This window comes from Polypterus senegalus, chromosome 13 (assembly GCF_016835505.1).
Source record: "Polypterus senegalus isolate Bchr_013 chromosome 13, ASM1683550v1, whole genome shotgun sequence".
Taxonomy (NCBI): Eukaryota; Metazoa; Chordata; class Cladistia; order Polypteriformes; family Polypteridae; genus Polypterus; species Polypterus senegalus.
Genome location: NC_053166.1, coordinates 25,656,608 through 25,671,523, shown reverse-complemented (window position 1 = coordinate 25,671,523; position 14,916 = coordinate 25,656,608).

Sequence of the window (14,916 nt, the reverse complement as noted above, 5' to 3'; positions counted from 1 at the left end):
CAAAAGACCTGCAGGTTAGGTGGATTGGCATTGCTAAATTCGCCATAATGTGAGGTGTGTGTTCACCCTGTGATGGACTGGCGGCCTGTCTGGATGTCATTCCAGCCTTTCACTTGATGCTTTCTTGGATGGCCTCCAAATACCCCACAACCCTATTTAGAATAAAATGGGTTTATGAAATAGATGGATGAATGGATGGATGGAATGTTTGGACAAAATACAATCCTAATGCTCCCCTGATGCTCATGTTTCCAAGTTTACGGATACAAAAATGATATATGAGTAGGAGAGCAGCAAAGTTGCTCAGTGGTTAGCTCTACTACTTCATGGATCTATCATCTCAGGTTCATCCAAGTCCTTTTTGTACCTAATGAATGTTCTTCCCACATCCCCCGGACTTGTGGCTTAGGTGAAGTGGTGACACTAAGTTGGCCATGTTGTCGGTACCTGAGTGGAGATCTGCGTGTTCAGGTCCAGTGGTAGGTTGAGGACTTCTCCGGGGCTGGACCCTGCTGTTTCTCCAGTACTGACCCCCTCTAAGAGTGACCCTGGAATGGATTGAGTAGGTTTGACTGTAATCATCTGCACAGATCTTTACTTAATGTAGCACTCTGCGAGTCATCGCAGGTGAAGTAGCTAATCACACGGGAAACTTCTAAAGTGCTTTTCTTTTCAATGTAAATATCCACAGCACAACAGCAAAGAGAACTTCTCCGTCTTCCCACACTGCGCTGTAAATTACACCCATCCATCATGTGTGGAGTCTCGGGAGACGGCGCCGTGAATAAAGACCCTTTCTTAAGTGCTTTTAGAAACTAAAGAGCTGCGGGGGTCCTTCAGGTTTCAAGCAGCCTTTGCGCAGTAGAGGGCAGTGACAACACCTAGGCACCCCTCCCAAGTGTCACATCAGTCACCTAAACCTCCAGTCTTAAAGCAACGAACATCAGTTGAGTCCTCACCCTTTTCATTTAACAAACCTACATTTGCGATTAGGGCTCCTCTATAGTCTGCAATGCACAGTAGCATCGGTGGCCATCTTTGCCGATTTCTCATTTGTTGACTTTATTATTTTTACTTTGTAAACAGAAAAAAAAAAATAACACTATCTAAAGCCATCTGTGGCTCTCTGGCTGCGTTTACTTGCATCAAGGGGATTTTATTTACTAGTCTTCAGTGTAGCTCGATCTCTAGACCTTTAGACTTAAAGTGTATCGTGAGCTTTGAATGTTTTTTTTCTCAAGTTAAAACTGGAATGTTGATGTTTTCAGATGACTTTCTAATTTGAATGTATCTGTCCCATTTTGTCTGTCCTAATAAATTTGAGTCTGTCCACTACTGGCCTCTGATGTGCTTTAATCTTCGTGGAGAAGGCAACAGCACAATACTTCAATGAGCCCACATACAGGCAAAGCATTCTAGTGAAATGGACATCAGCTCACTTTGTGGAGTTAACAGGATGGTAAGACCTGAAGAAGCATGGAGTTGAACTGCTGACGGTGGAAAGACTTGGGACAGAGATCTGCTAAATGGAAAGAGGGAAACAAACCCACTCTAACGGCTGGGTAACAACCTGAGAGGCGTACTGGCTTGTAAGGCAAGTGGCCATTCTTATAATCCATAGCTTTATTGGATAAAGTGCCTCATCCACGTAAACAGCAAACAGCTCATTACAGGTCAGCACAGATTCAGAAGAGGGAGGTCATCTTTTACCAACATGTTGGAATTCTATGAGGAAGCAACAAAAGGATACGATCAAAGTGGAGCACATGATATTATTTATATCATGACTTTCAGAAAGCATTTGTTAAGGTGCCGCATGAGAGGAAACTAAAAGGAATGAGAGTTTAGGGTGTTGTGTGTAGATGTGTGCAGAATGGGCTCAGACACAAGAAGAGGAGGACGATGGTTTGAAGAACCTCATCAGAACTAGCTGATGTTAAGGGTGGTGTCCACTCAGGGGTTAGTGCTAGGGTCGCTGCTATTTTTAATATAAAATAGGAGGCTTTGCCACCTGCTCGCTTCACTTGCCAAGCCCCATGTCTGCGCTACGTGCTAGCCTCTTTGTGGTTCTGCCACTTGTGTATGGGGATACGGATGTACAATTCAAACAGATTGTTATTTTCATGGGAATTGTTACATATGCATAATAGAACTAACTATTTTACATCACAGCGAGTAACTAGCCACATTAAAAAAAGAGTAAAATGTAATAATTTGAAAGTAAATTGTTTTTCATGTTGCGTTAGAGTTATTCGTTGTGTAATACGATTTCGTTCCATTTGGCTTTGAAATTAACACACAGATACTTTTTAAACTTACACTTTTACTGTAAAACTTCATTAAAACATTTTTTTAATTACATTTTGTCAATATCACATTGAATTTTGATTCTGTGTTTGGACTTTCATCGTGACAACGCAACGTATAACTGCCTATGACTGGATTTCATTTTTTTCTCTATCTATACTAATAAAAGGCAAAGCCCTCACTCACTCACTCACTCACTCACTGACTCATCACTAATTCTCCAACTTCCCGTGTGGGTGGAAGGCTGAAATTTGGCAGGTTCATTCCTTACAGCTTCCTTACAAAAGTTGGGCAGGTTTTATATCGAAATTCTACGCGTAATGGTCATAACTGGAAGCAGTTTTTCCCCATTTACTGTAATGGAGATGAGCTTCAACGCCGTGGGCGGAGTTTCGTGTGACATCATCACGCCTCCCGTAATCCGCAGTACATAGAAAACCAGGAAGACCTCAAAAGCGCTGAAGAAAACATGCATTATATAATTCGAGAAGGCAGCGAAACAATAAGAAGCGAGCGAGTGACATATACAACCATATTCATGAGTTCTGCTACTTGAAACAAAGCACGATGTAAACCTACACTTTAAATTAAGTTCATAGACAGGCTGCGCTGGCGTTTGTAATTTAGTGCCTGCCCATATAAGGCCGTCCGTCAGCGGCAATCCAATAGCAAACTGCCACTAAATATTCACGGGTGAAGGACTGTGCTTATGGAGAGGAAGATGAGATGGTCAGGGTGGTGTTTGACACAAACTCAGCGAAACTGCGAGAGAAAGTTTTAAGTGCCAGGACTAAGGTAACATTAAATACAGCCATGGACATAGCGAGATGGCACCAGCACAGCTGGGAACCTTCGATGCATGTACACGAGCGGCTCACGTGAACTGGCGCAGTGCACAGATAAAAGCAACAGTTCCAAAAGCTGAACAAAACCGAATTACACAATTGAAAAGGCAGCAAAAATATGAAGCGTCTCATACATACAAGCATATTCATAAATCCAACTACTGCGGAAACAAAGCACACGTTGGAAAAAGTCAATGTCCGCTAAAGGAAGACAGTGTAAAAAACCCGTGCATGCAGTGTGTCAGGTCTCAGATAAAGAAGAAGGCGAGCTGTTTATTGATGCAGTAAGAAGCGAATCGATGAATGAAACCTGTCATCTTTACAGCGATTGACAAACACGGAATGTAACTTGAACACAACACATCCTACAAATACGAACCTGATTGAAAGAAATAATGATAATCAAATCCTTGATGACAGCAACACTCAGTAACACTCACAAAACAAATACTGTATATTGACAGTCATGTTACGTTATTTTTAAAATGTTCCCTTTTCTTTTCTATCGCTTTTTTAACACACTACTTCTCTCGCTGCGATACGCGGGTATATATATATATATATATATATATATATACCCGATCTACATACTCGAATAATGGATACTTTATTAGCCATCAATGATTGTTTTGGTAAAGCCATACTCAGTGTATTCATTAGATGAGCGGTAAAAAGTAAGGGCAAGGGAGGATGACTTATTGAGGCATGCAGGCTGTAGTCGCGTCAACTCTATCTGAATTGCGATCACATTTGAAAAAATATATCTTTTCAAGTTCTATTTAGTCCATATGTGTCAAACTCAAGGGCGGGCCACATCCGGCCCGCGTGTAATTATATCCGGCCCGAGATCATTTTATATACTGTATTATTGTTATTAAAGCCGGGTATATGAAGCGCTGGTAACACAATAAACTACAGATCCCATAATGCAGCGCTTCAGCTGCCTTGCCGAACAGTTACGCGTTAATCAAGTCTACCTTAAGATGCTGCAAGTTATTGCGAAGCTAGCTCACACGATGCTGAAGAGAAAAGTTGATTCTGAAAATAGAGCCTTTAAAAACGATGGGAGGCTGAGTATATGTTTACTGAACCCGTGTGTCTCATTTGTGGAGCTAATGTGGCTGTAATTACAGAATTTAATCTAAGGCGGCACTATAAAACAAAACATCAGGGTAACCTGAAAGACCTGAATGCAATGCAGAAGATACAGAAAGCAGAAGAATTAAATAAGAATCTGACACTTCAGCGGACGTTTTACCCGTGCACAATCACAAAGTGATTTCAATTGAGCTGCTTTTATGGGAGACACAACCACTTGCCCCACTTTCCCTGTTGCCAAGTAATGTTAAACCAAGTCGTCACTACGGTGTTCCCAAATCGCACTTTGCTGATAAACTGGCGCACTGAGTTTGCACGGCGCTTTGGTGACTTTGAAGAACAAAAAGTCCGTCTACATGCGGCTCGAACCTTGTGCATGTTTGGTAGCACATATCTGTGTGAGAAGCTCTTCTCAGTGATAAAGACTAACAAAACAGCACACAGGAGTCGCCTCACTGATGAGCACCTGCAATCCATCCTGAGAATCTCCACAACACAGAACCTCACACCAAACAGAAACGAACCTGTTGCCAAAAAAAGATGCCAGGCGTCCAGCTCTAAAATGACATATGAGCAAAGACAACTGAATGATTTGATTTGTTATTGCTGAAAGGAACACATTTTATTTATATTTCCAGGTTTTGTTATGCAGCATGTTCATATTTGAATTTGTATAATTTTGACAGGATATATTTTTATGGAGAGCAAAATCTTTTGGGATATTTAAAATCTAAGTTTATTTTTATATAAAATTACATAAGAGTAAAGAAATTTGAATGTTTGTTCTTTTAATGTTTACTTTATTTCTAACTTGTATAATTTAGACAGGATATATTTTTATGGAGAGCAAAATATTATAAGTTGTTTAAGGTTTGAGTTGATTTATTCAGGAATAATATTCCTGTCTGTTTTACCATTCCTACCAAAGATATTTCTGTCGACTAAATAAAAATTCCTTCTATTTAAAATTTAAATAGAACTTGAACAAATCGATAGTTCATAATATCCACGCAGACTTGCACGTAAGAGCGGGTGTCATCCGTTTTAACAAACAGCGTATTGCACTGATACTGAAATAGCTGTGTGTGTATATATGTAGATATGTATGTATATGTATATATATGTTTATATATGTGTGTGTGTATGTATATATATATATATGTATTTGTGTGTATATATGTGTGTGTATGTATGTATGTGTGTATGTATTTATGTGTGTGTGTATATGTATGTGTATATATGTAGATATATATATGTATATATATATGTGTATATATATGTATATATATATATATATGTTGTGTGTGTGTAAATATATATATATATATATATGACAACAACACTCATCACTCACAACAGTGACAAAACAATAACATTGACAATCATGTTACGTTATTTTCAAAATGTTTCCTTTTCTTTTTCATTGCTTCTTTAACACACTATCATGTTAGCGTTATTTTCTAGTATTAAATAAAACAAGTTTTTCGAATGTTTGGCTTTGAGATTTGCTAATTGTCTTTGCAAAAGCTATTCTAATGGTAAACTGTTAACGTTTTAATACAAATGTCATATCACAATCTCCTTTGTTGTGTAATGTTATCCATGGAAGATGTACTACATTACTTTTCTTGGATACATCCTTCTTTCTACAGTATTTGTGCAGAGGAAGACTGGACGGTGTTATCGGTTGTAGATATTCTTCGTGATATTGTAAGTTGATGTTTTCATCTTCCACACGATCACCACCAACTGCTTCAGCATAGTCTACATACACATTTAACCAATTTGCTGTGTAACCGATCGACATTTTTGCCGTTAATTCATTTGACTTCATCGTTTCTCACTGCTAGGATTGCCCGTTTACTCCTTTTTTCTGTTGATAACCCCTTGTGATGAAACTTTTCAATAGGATTTGGACATAATATATCTTCTTTAATTGGGAACCTAAAGTGAGGAAAACATTCAAAGTTGAGCTAAGACAACAGAAATTATTTCTATCAAAAGCATTCACACAAATGAGAGGTGAGATTAGCGTGTTTGTTGCAAATGACTGAGAGGAGGGCTTGACTTGAAAAAATCCCATGGCCAAGGTCTCAACTCACAGGACTTGAAACAATCTTCCAGAAAGTCTTGTCTCATCTTCCAAAAAGTCTCAACTTGTTGCAGAATTATTTTATTATAATAGAGAGATATATAAATGAATTGAATTGGAATATAAGTAACATGGCAATGACGTTGATTTGCATCCAGCCTTGCATGTAGGCCCTCCAACCTGCAGGGAAAAACCTGGGGGTTGGTGGCAGAATTGGCACTCCAGCCACCATTAAAAACCTCACACTGGTTCCATTCCATCTGAACTAGTGTGGTGCTGAGGTGTCACCCGTTGCATGGCTGCACTTGGGTGCTAATCTGGGATCCTAAATTGGTTTGTCATATGGTGGGTGCAGCAATGCACTGTATCAGCGCGTGCCTCTGATCAAGTTATATAAAAAACTGGTTAAGTTTGCAGATCATACCAAGATAGGTGGCTTGGCAGATAATCTGGAATCTATTGAATCGCTACAGAGAGACTTGGACAGCATACAGGCTTGGGCAGATGAGATTTAATGTCAATAAATATAAAGTAGGAAGTAAAATGTTTGGTTTGAATATACATAGGGAGGTCTAAAAATTGAAAGTACACCTTATGAGAAGAATTTAGGAGTTATTGTGGACTCATCACTATCAACTTCCGGGCAGTGCTTAGAAGCCATTAAGAAGGCCAACAGAATGCCAGGTTATATAGCACCCTGATGTGTGGAGTACAAGTCACAGGAGGTTCTGCTCAACCTTTATGATGCACTGGTGAGGTCACATCTGGAGTCCTGTGTGCAGTTTTGGTTTCCAGGCTACAAAAAGGACATAGCAGCACTAGAAAAGGTCAAGAGAAGAGTGACTAGGCTAAGTCCAGGGCTACAGGGGTTGAATTATGAGGAAAGATTAAAAGAGCTGAGCATTTTCAATTTTAACAGAAGGAGTTTAAGAGGAGACCTGACTGAAGTGTTTAAAATGATGAAGGGAATTAGTGCAGTGGATCGAGGCTGTGATTTTAAAATGAGTTCATCAAGAACACAGGGACACAGTTGGAAACTTGCTAAGGGTAAATTTTGCACAAACATTAGGAGGTTTTTCTTCACACTGAGAACCACAGACACTTGGAGTAAGTGACCAAGTAGTGTGGTAGAGAGTAGGACTTTAGAGACTTTCAAAATATTACTTGATGTTACTTTGGAAGAATGAAGTGAATAAGACTGGTGAGCTTTGTTGGGCTGAACTTCCCATTCTTATCCAGATTATTCTAATGTTCTAGTAACAGAGTCCGTGGTGGCGCTGGAACTGACCACAGTATTGAAAATAATGGATGTAAAATGGCACTTTTACTGAGCTGTGTTGTTCCTCATACATCCCTTGCTTGACAAAGAACATTTAATTCTTGGAAGAGTTCTTTGCATATGAAGTTAGTTATTTGGAATTTCAAGAACATCCTGAAATGTGGAAAATTAAGAAATGTTTCATGTTTAGTAGGCTACCAAGCAGGGTATGAACAGATAAAGAAAACCTGAACTTATCCTGTGTAATTGTATGCAGTGAGAGTCGATTTAAAATCAGGAACCCACTGGTATTTTACGTCTGATACGATCTATTCAAGGTTATTCATGGAATGTGTTGCAAATCTGAAGGGTCTCAGCATTGAATCAGCTCACAGAGTTGGGGAAAGTGTGGTAAATGGTGTTGATTCTGACCCCATGTGAGCAGTGTGGTGTTGCCATGAATGTGCAGGCAGTGGTCGAGGCACAATAAAGATAATTGAGTCAGAAGTAGCTTCAACTCCCACCTCCGGCAGAACTTGGACTTTGTCCCGAAGGAGATGGGGGAAATTGAGTCTGAATGGGCCATGTTCCATGCCTCTATTGTTGAGGCGGCGGCCATAAGGTGGTTAGTGACTGTCGTGGCGGCAATCCCTGAACCCGTTGGTGGACACCGGCGGTGAGGGATGCCGTCAAGCTGAAGAAGGAGTCCTACAGGACCCTTTTGTCCTATGGGACTCAGGAGGCAGCTAATTGGTACCGACAGGCCAAGCGGAATACGGCTTTGGTGGCTGCTGAGGCAAAAACTCGGGCATGGGACAAGTTTGGGGAGGCCATGGATAATGACTTTCGGACAGCTTTGAGGAGATTCTGGTCCAACATCTGGCTGGTGTCTCAGGAGGGGGAAGCAGTGCAGTGTCAACACTGTATATGGTGGGGATGGGGCACTGCTGACCTCCTCAATCCCACTAACATGCCTTCTAATGAGGAAGCAGAGCCTGGGGACTCAGAGGTGGGTTCCCCCATCTCTGGGACAGAGGTCACTGAGGTAGTCAAAAAACTCCTTGGTGGCAGGGCCCCAGGAGTGGATGAGATACATCCAGAGTTCTTCAAGGCTCTGGATGTTGTAGGACTGTCTTGGTTGACACGCCACTGCAGCATCGCATGGACATCGGGGACAGTGCCTCTGGATTTGCAGACTGGGGTGGTGGTTCCCCTCTTTAAGAAGGGGGTCCGGAGGGGGTGTTCCAACTACAGAGGGATCACACTCTTCAGCCTCCCAGGAAAAGTCTATTCGGGGGTCCTGGAGAGGAGGGTCTGTCGGATAGTTGAACTTCGGATTCAGGAGGAACAGTGTGGTTTTTGTCCTGGTCGTGGAAGAGTGGACCAGCTCTACACCTTTAGCAGAGTCCTGGAGGATGCATGGGAGTTTGCCCAACCAGTCTACATGTGTTTTGTTGACTTGGAAAAGGCGTTCGACCGTGTGCCTCCGGGAATCCTGTGGGGGGTATTGGGTACCGGACCCCCTGGTAAGGACTGTTCGGTCTCTGTACAACTGGTGCCAGAGCTTGGCCCACATTGCCGGCAGTAAGTCGAACCAGTTTCCAGTGAGAGTTGGACTCCGCCAAGGCTACCCTTTGTCATTGATTCTGTTCATAACTTTTATGGACAGAATTTGTAAGTGCAGCCAGGGCGTTGAGAGGGTCCGGTTGGGTGGACTCAGGATTGGGTCACTGCTTTTTGCAGATGATGTTGTCCTGTTTGCTTCATCAGGCCGTGATCTTTAGCTCTCTCTGGATCGGTTCGCAGCTGAGTGTGAAGCGGCTGGGATGAGAATCAGCACCTCCAAATCCTAGACCATGGTCCTCAACCGGAAAAGGGTGGAGTGCCCTCTCAGGGTTGGGGGAGAGATCCTGCCCGAAGTGGAAGAGTTCAAGTATCTCGGGGTCTTGTTCATGAGTGAGGGAAGAATGGAGCGTGAGATCTACAGGCGGATCGGTGCGGCGTCCGCAGTGATGTGGGCTCTGCATCGGTCTGTCGTAGTGAAAAAGGAGCTGAGCCGTAAGGCAAAGCTCTCAATTTACCAGTTGATCTACGCTCCAACCCTCACCTATGGTCATGAGCTGTGGGTAGTGACCGAAAGAACGAGATCGTCAATACAAGCGGCTGAAATGAGTTTCCTCCGCAGGGTGTCTGGGCTTTCCCTTAAGGATAGGGTGAGGAGCTCAGTCATCCGGGAGGGGCTCAGAGTAGAGCCGCTACATCGAGAGGAGTCAGATGAGGTGGCTCGGGCATCTGATCAGGATGCCTCCTGGACGCCTCCCTGGTGAGGTGCTCCGGGCACGTCCAACCGGGAGGAGGCCCCAGGGAAGACCCAGGACACGCTGGAGGGACTATGTCTCCCGGCTGGCTTGGGAACACTTTGGGATTTCCCCAGAAGAGTTAGAAGAAGTGGCCAGGGAGAGGGGAGAGGGAAGTCTGGGCCTCTCTGCTCAAGCTGCTGACCCCGCGACCCAATCTCGGATAAGCGGAAGGGGATGGATGGATGGATGGATGGATTGATTGATTGATGGAGTCTTATTAAGAAATTACAAATTTCCCTTTGATGAATGAACACACTAAGCCAAATAGTTATCAGCAAGGACTGTCTTTGAATTAGAAAACTGGCTGGAAGGATATGTTGCAGCTACTGCGGACTGTGACTGAGGACCCCTGCCTTATGGCATCACTCTGAAGAACCACTCTGGCACCTTTATTTGTAAGAGTGTAGAAAGTGAACAGATTACTCCTCACACTGCAAGAATGTTCTACTTGTGTATGCACATTGCTTCATCTCATGGTAGATCACTCACCTTAGGGCTTGTTGGCTGCCTCCTAAGTGCATGTGTGTGTCACTGGGTTTTAATATGCAGAATAAAACTGAAATCTTTAATGTATGATAGGCTACCTGGTAGGACAAATAATATTAAGAAAGTCTGAACATAGCCTGTGTTTTTCTATGCAGCAAGAGTCCTTTTAAAATTAGGAGCCAATGGTATCACACAAATCTGTTAGCATCGATTCTTGGTGATTTACTGTATGGAATCTGATATTGATCTAAATAAATAAAAGTTCTTTCTAGAACAATAATGTGGATGGTCTTTTGGAAACCATAAATGGTTCCCCTGTGGCATCGCTGTGAAGAACCGCCCTGGCACCTTTATTTTTAAGAATGTACAGTGAACTGTCAGTCCCTGCCTGGTGTCCTCAATCTGTCTGTAGGGCAGGACCCCAAACTAGGATAGCAGTGAGGGGGAGGCAGACACAGAGGTACAGTTAAATAAAGTGCAATAAATAGGTAAAATTGGATTAAAAATTTTCAAAAAGTGCACTTTCAAAAATGTGAAAAATAACGAATATGTGATTAAAAAGAAATAGATAAGAAAAGAATCTTTTCTTTGCTTCCAGTGCAACAATATAATTAATGTTAAGATTACCTGGAAAATGCAATCAACCAAAATAGAACTCATTAATCTTCTGCGGTAATATGTGAACCACAACAAGCTTAGCTAACCTTTGGTGTTCTATGCATTTATTAAAGCACAACACTGTTCACAATTTTCAGTCATTATTAACAAAATAAGGTTCATTCGGATTGACTTAAGAAAATGACGCATTCTCTACTAGGAAGAAAAAAAATTATAAACGTATGTAATTTAAATTTAATGAAAGGGAGTCACTTACTTGTGTTCTTCACAAAGATGTTAATTTAATTTACCTTAACTGTATCATGTTTTCTGAACACAAAATGAATGCATCAACTTGAAAAGAATACTTCATTTTAAAACTACTCAAAGTAATTGTGTGGAACCCATCCATCCATCCATTATCCAACTCACTATATCCTAACTACAGGGTCATGGGGGTCTGCTGGAGCCAATCCCTGCCAGCACAGGGTGCAAGGCAAGAAACAAACCCTGGGCAGGATGCCAGCCCACCACAGGGCACATACACACTCCCATGCGCATCACCGAACATCTCTTTCAGTTGAGAGCATTTTAATTTTATATGTTAACAGTCTCCCCGTGCTTGTGTTACCTCGCTCATGACTGTCAGCCGCTAAAGCGCACTTTTCAAAACTTTGCCAGCTCCTTCGGCTACTGCCACAACAGACTCCAAAGGAAGCGGGCAGGTGGCAGGTGATACATCTGCCCAGCGATCCTTCGAAGAAGGATGTCCCCGGTGTCATCCACACCTTCAAAGTACGTCCCCCAGCTCAGTGTGCCCGACGTCGTCCGACTCTCCTTCATGTGCACCTGGAATGCTGAAGGTATGTGCCATTTTATTGATCTGTATTTTAAAAGTGACATATGCCTTTTTAAAGCAACCTTGACTCATTCAAATTCTATTTGCCAGGACGCTAGAGGGAGCACGTATACGTCTTTCTTTCTGGTGAGGACACTTACTAAACTAAAGCGTTGTCACTTGAGTTGCATCCTCACATGAACACTGTCCTAAGGTGATCAGAAGGTACAGTACAACAATTTCCTTAAGCTGTCCCTAGAAGGGAAGGTCACTTGGTCAAAGTCACTGTTGTCAGTGTTGGCCATTGGCATAGGGGGGTTTATGCCAAAAGGGTCTCCCCATTAGACCTGCACAAATCCAGCCCCAAATATATCGATTTAATTCATTTAAATAGAGGAAAATGGAGAGAAATGGGTATGTCACTTTACATGACATCACAGTGGGTGACATAATGCATTACATCTGTATAAGTTAGCTATTAGACAATGATGAGTTTCATCACCTATTTAATCAGCGCTCAAAAATGTGCAAGCCAGCAATTGGAACAACGTGGCATTGCCAAGCTGTCCAAGACGCCAGCAGATTATCTGAAAATGGGCGGGACTGAATACATGATTGACAGGTATGCTGAGCACAAAAATACTTGTGATACACCTTAGCTGCCCAAGAAGGTTCAAGAAGAAACTCTCAGAGTACACAATAAAGAGAAGCCTTTACAGCAAACAGGGGTCTTTAGTGGACTGGGGAGAGCATACAAGAGTGAAAGATCATCACAGATACTTGATGAGTGACATGTGACATGAGGAACAGGCCATGCATAGCCGTGGCTGCATATCAGTTGGGTGTCTGCTACACTCGTGAAAGTAAAGGTGTCAGAGTGGTGCTTCAGAGTGATGCCGTTGGGGAACCGTTTTTTAGTTCCTTCAAAAACCATCCACATGAAGGTTCTGGAAAGGACATTTATTTAAATCCATAACATATTTCAGAAGATGGTAACAGATTTGTGAAACACCAATGGGTCCCTGAGTTTCAAAGGAGTCATACGATACCAGGCTAAGTTCAGGCTTTCTCAATCTGTTAGTATTCTGATAGTTTGCCTAAAGATCCCTGTTTTGTCGACAACTTTTTCAAAGCTCAAAGACCCAATTTCATATACAAAGAGAACCCTTCCCAGAATGAAATTGTTCTTTGTCATACAAATTGTTCTACGAGGAACCATACAACCCAGTGCCACTACAGAACCATCATTCAGGGCTGATGTCGACTTTTGTCAAAAGGAGGAGTTGTCGACGGTAATCAACTGTAAACTGTGACAAAACCAACCGTTATGTTTTAGTTGGACTCTCGTTGCTAGAAGGAAAGTTAGCTTCATTGGTTTGACCGAGATTTCCGGCACTTGTGTGAGTAGTAAGGCGCAAACAACGGCAAAAATGGCACTGACATAATGGTGAGAGATCACTGTGGACGAAGTATTATCTCTGAACTGGACTATGACTTGCCGGACTCCGATTTTGATACGAGTGATCGAAAACGAATGTGAGGTTCCAGCTTCAGCTGACTGGTCCCCAGCTAATCGCGGTGCTGAACGGGTACATGTAGCTGACATGCCTAGTGCAGCGTTCGCCAGGAGGACTGACACTTAACAATGATAAGAGGTAGAAACCAGATTGCAATGCACGGCGACCATGACCGCTGCTGCTGCTGCCCCAGCCACGTGAAGACACCCTGGCAGCAAGCCTGCCGCACATTCTTGGCAAACTGGCAGCAGCAGCATGCAGCAACAGATGTTTTATGTTGATTTCTGTGTTAAACCATTGCTTTTCAGAAGCTATGTTTTTTGGGAAAAAAATATTCAGCCCTCAAAGAGTTAAGAGTGTATGTGGCTCCTTCCATTTGAAGCCAGTGATCTTTACTCTGCCTTGTCTGCTGCCTGCACATTCGTGGCACCACTCTGCTCACGTGAGATCTGAATCAACACCGTCTGCTGCACTTTCCCAGATCTGTGAGCTGATTCAATGTCAGGACCCTACCTGAGACCCTCCGATTGTCACTCACTTTTCAACCTTAAAAATAAAGGAGCCAGAGTGGCACTTCTGTGTAATGCAGTAGGGCTGTTGTTCCCAGTTGTTCTCAGACCTGGCTGCAGGTTGTTGTCCCAATTAATTTCTGTTTTTAATTGGACTCCTAGCCTAATTACGTGAGGTGTTATATTCCAGTTACTGTGTTTTGGGAGTCAGTGTAGAGATTGCAAAGCTAAGTATTGTAAATTTTTATTAAAATGTACTAAGCAGTTAAATTGGGATAATGAGGTCATGCCATTTTATAATTCAGACCAAGGTCATGGGAGCAAACTTAGTTACCATAGGGTGCAAGGCAGAAGCAAACCCTGGACAGGGCATTACAGGGTGGACACACACACACATTCACACATTAAACACACACAATAGGGGCAGTTTAACTTCGCCAATTCACCTGCATGGCTTTGGACCGTGGGAGGAAAATAAATCAGCAGAACTTGCACACACACTGAAAGAACTTGAAAACTCCACGCAGGGAAGACCCAAGATGCAACCACTGGGCTGCTTACTGTGAGGCAGCAGTGCCAGGCTGCCGCCCAAGTTGTGTTCTGTTGTAATGTATTGTCACAGTTTCTTCCTTTCGAGATTGCGAGGAATCCAAGCAGCATTAAGGTGCAAGTGGACACATTCACATACCGGAACAAGTTAATCTAAAACACTGACAAACCAGATGACATAAAGAGGACAGCACATTAAAACACCATTCCAACAGGCGGTGACGATCGTAGCCCATATAATATGGCGCTTTTCCACTGCATAGTACGGCACAACACGGTTCAGTTCAGCTCACTTTTGGGGGGTTTTCCACTGGGAACAGTACCTGGTACCTGGTCCTTTTTTTAGTATCACCTCAGCCGAGGTTCCAAGCGCGCCGAACCGTTACCAAAACGTGACGTGTAAACTCTGCTGGTCACTGATTGGCCGGAGAAAATCGTCATTACTGCGTCACTGGCTATT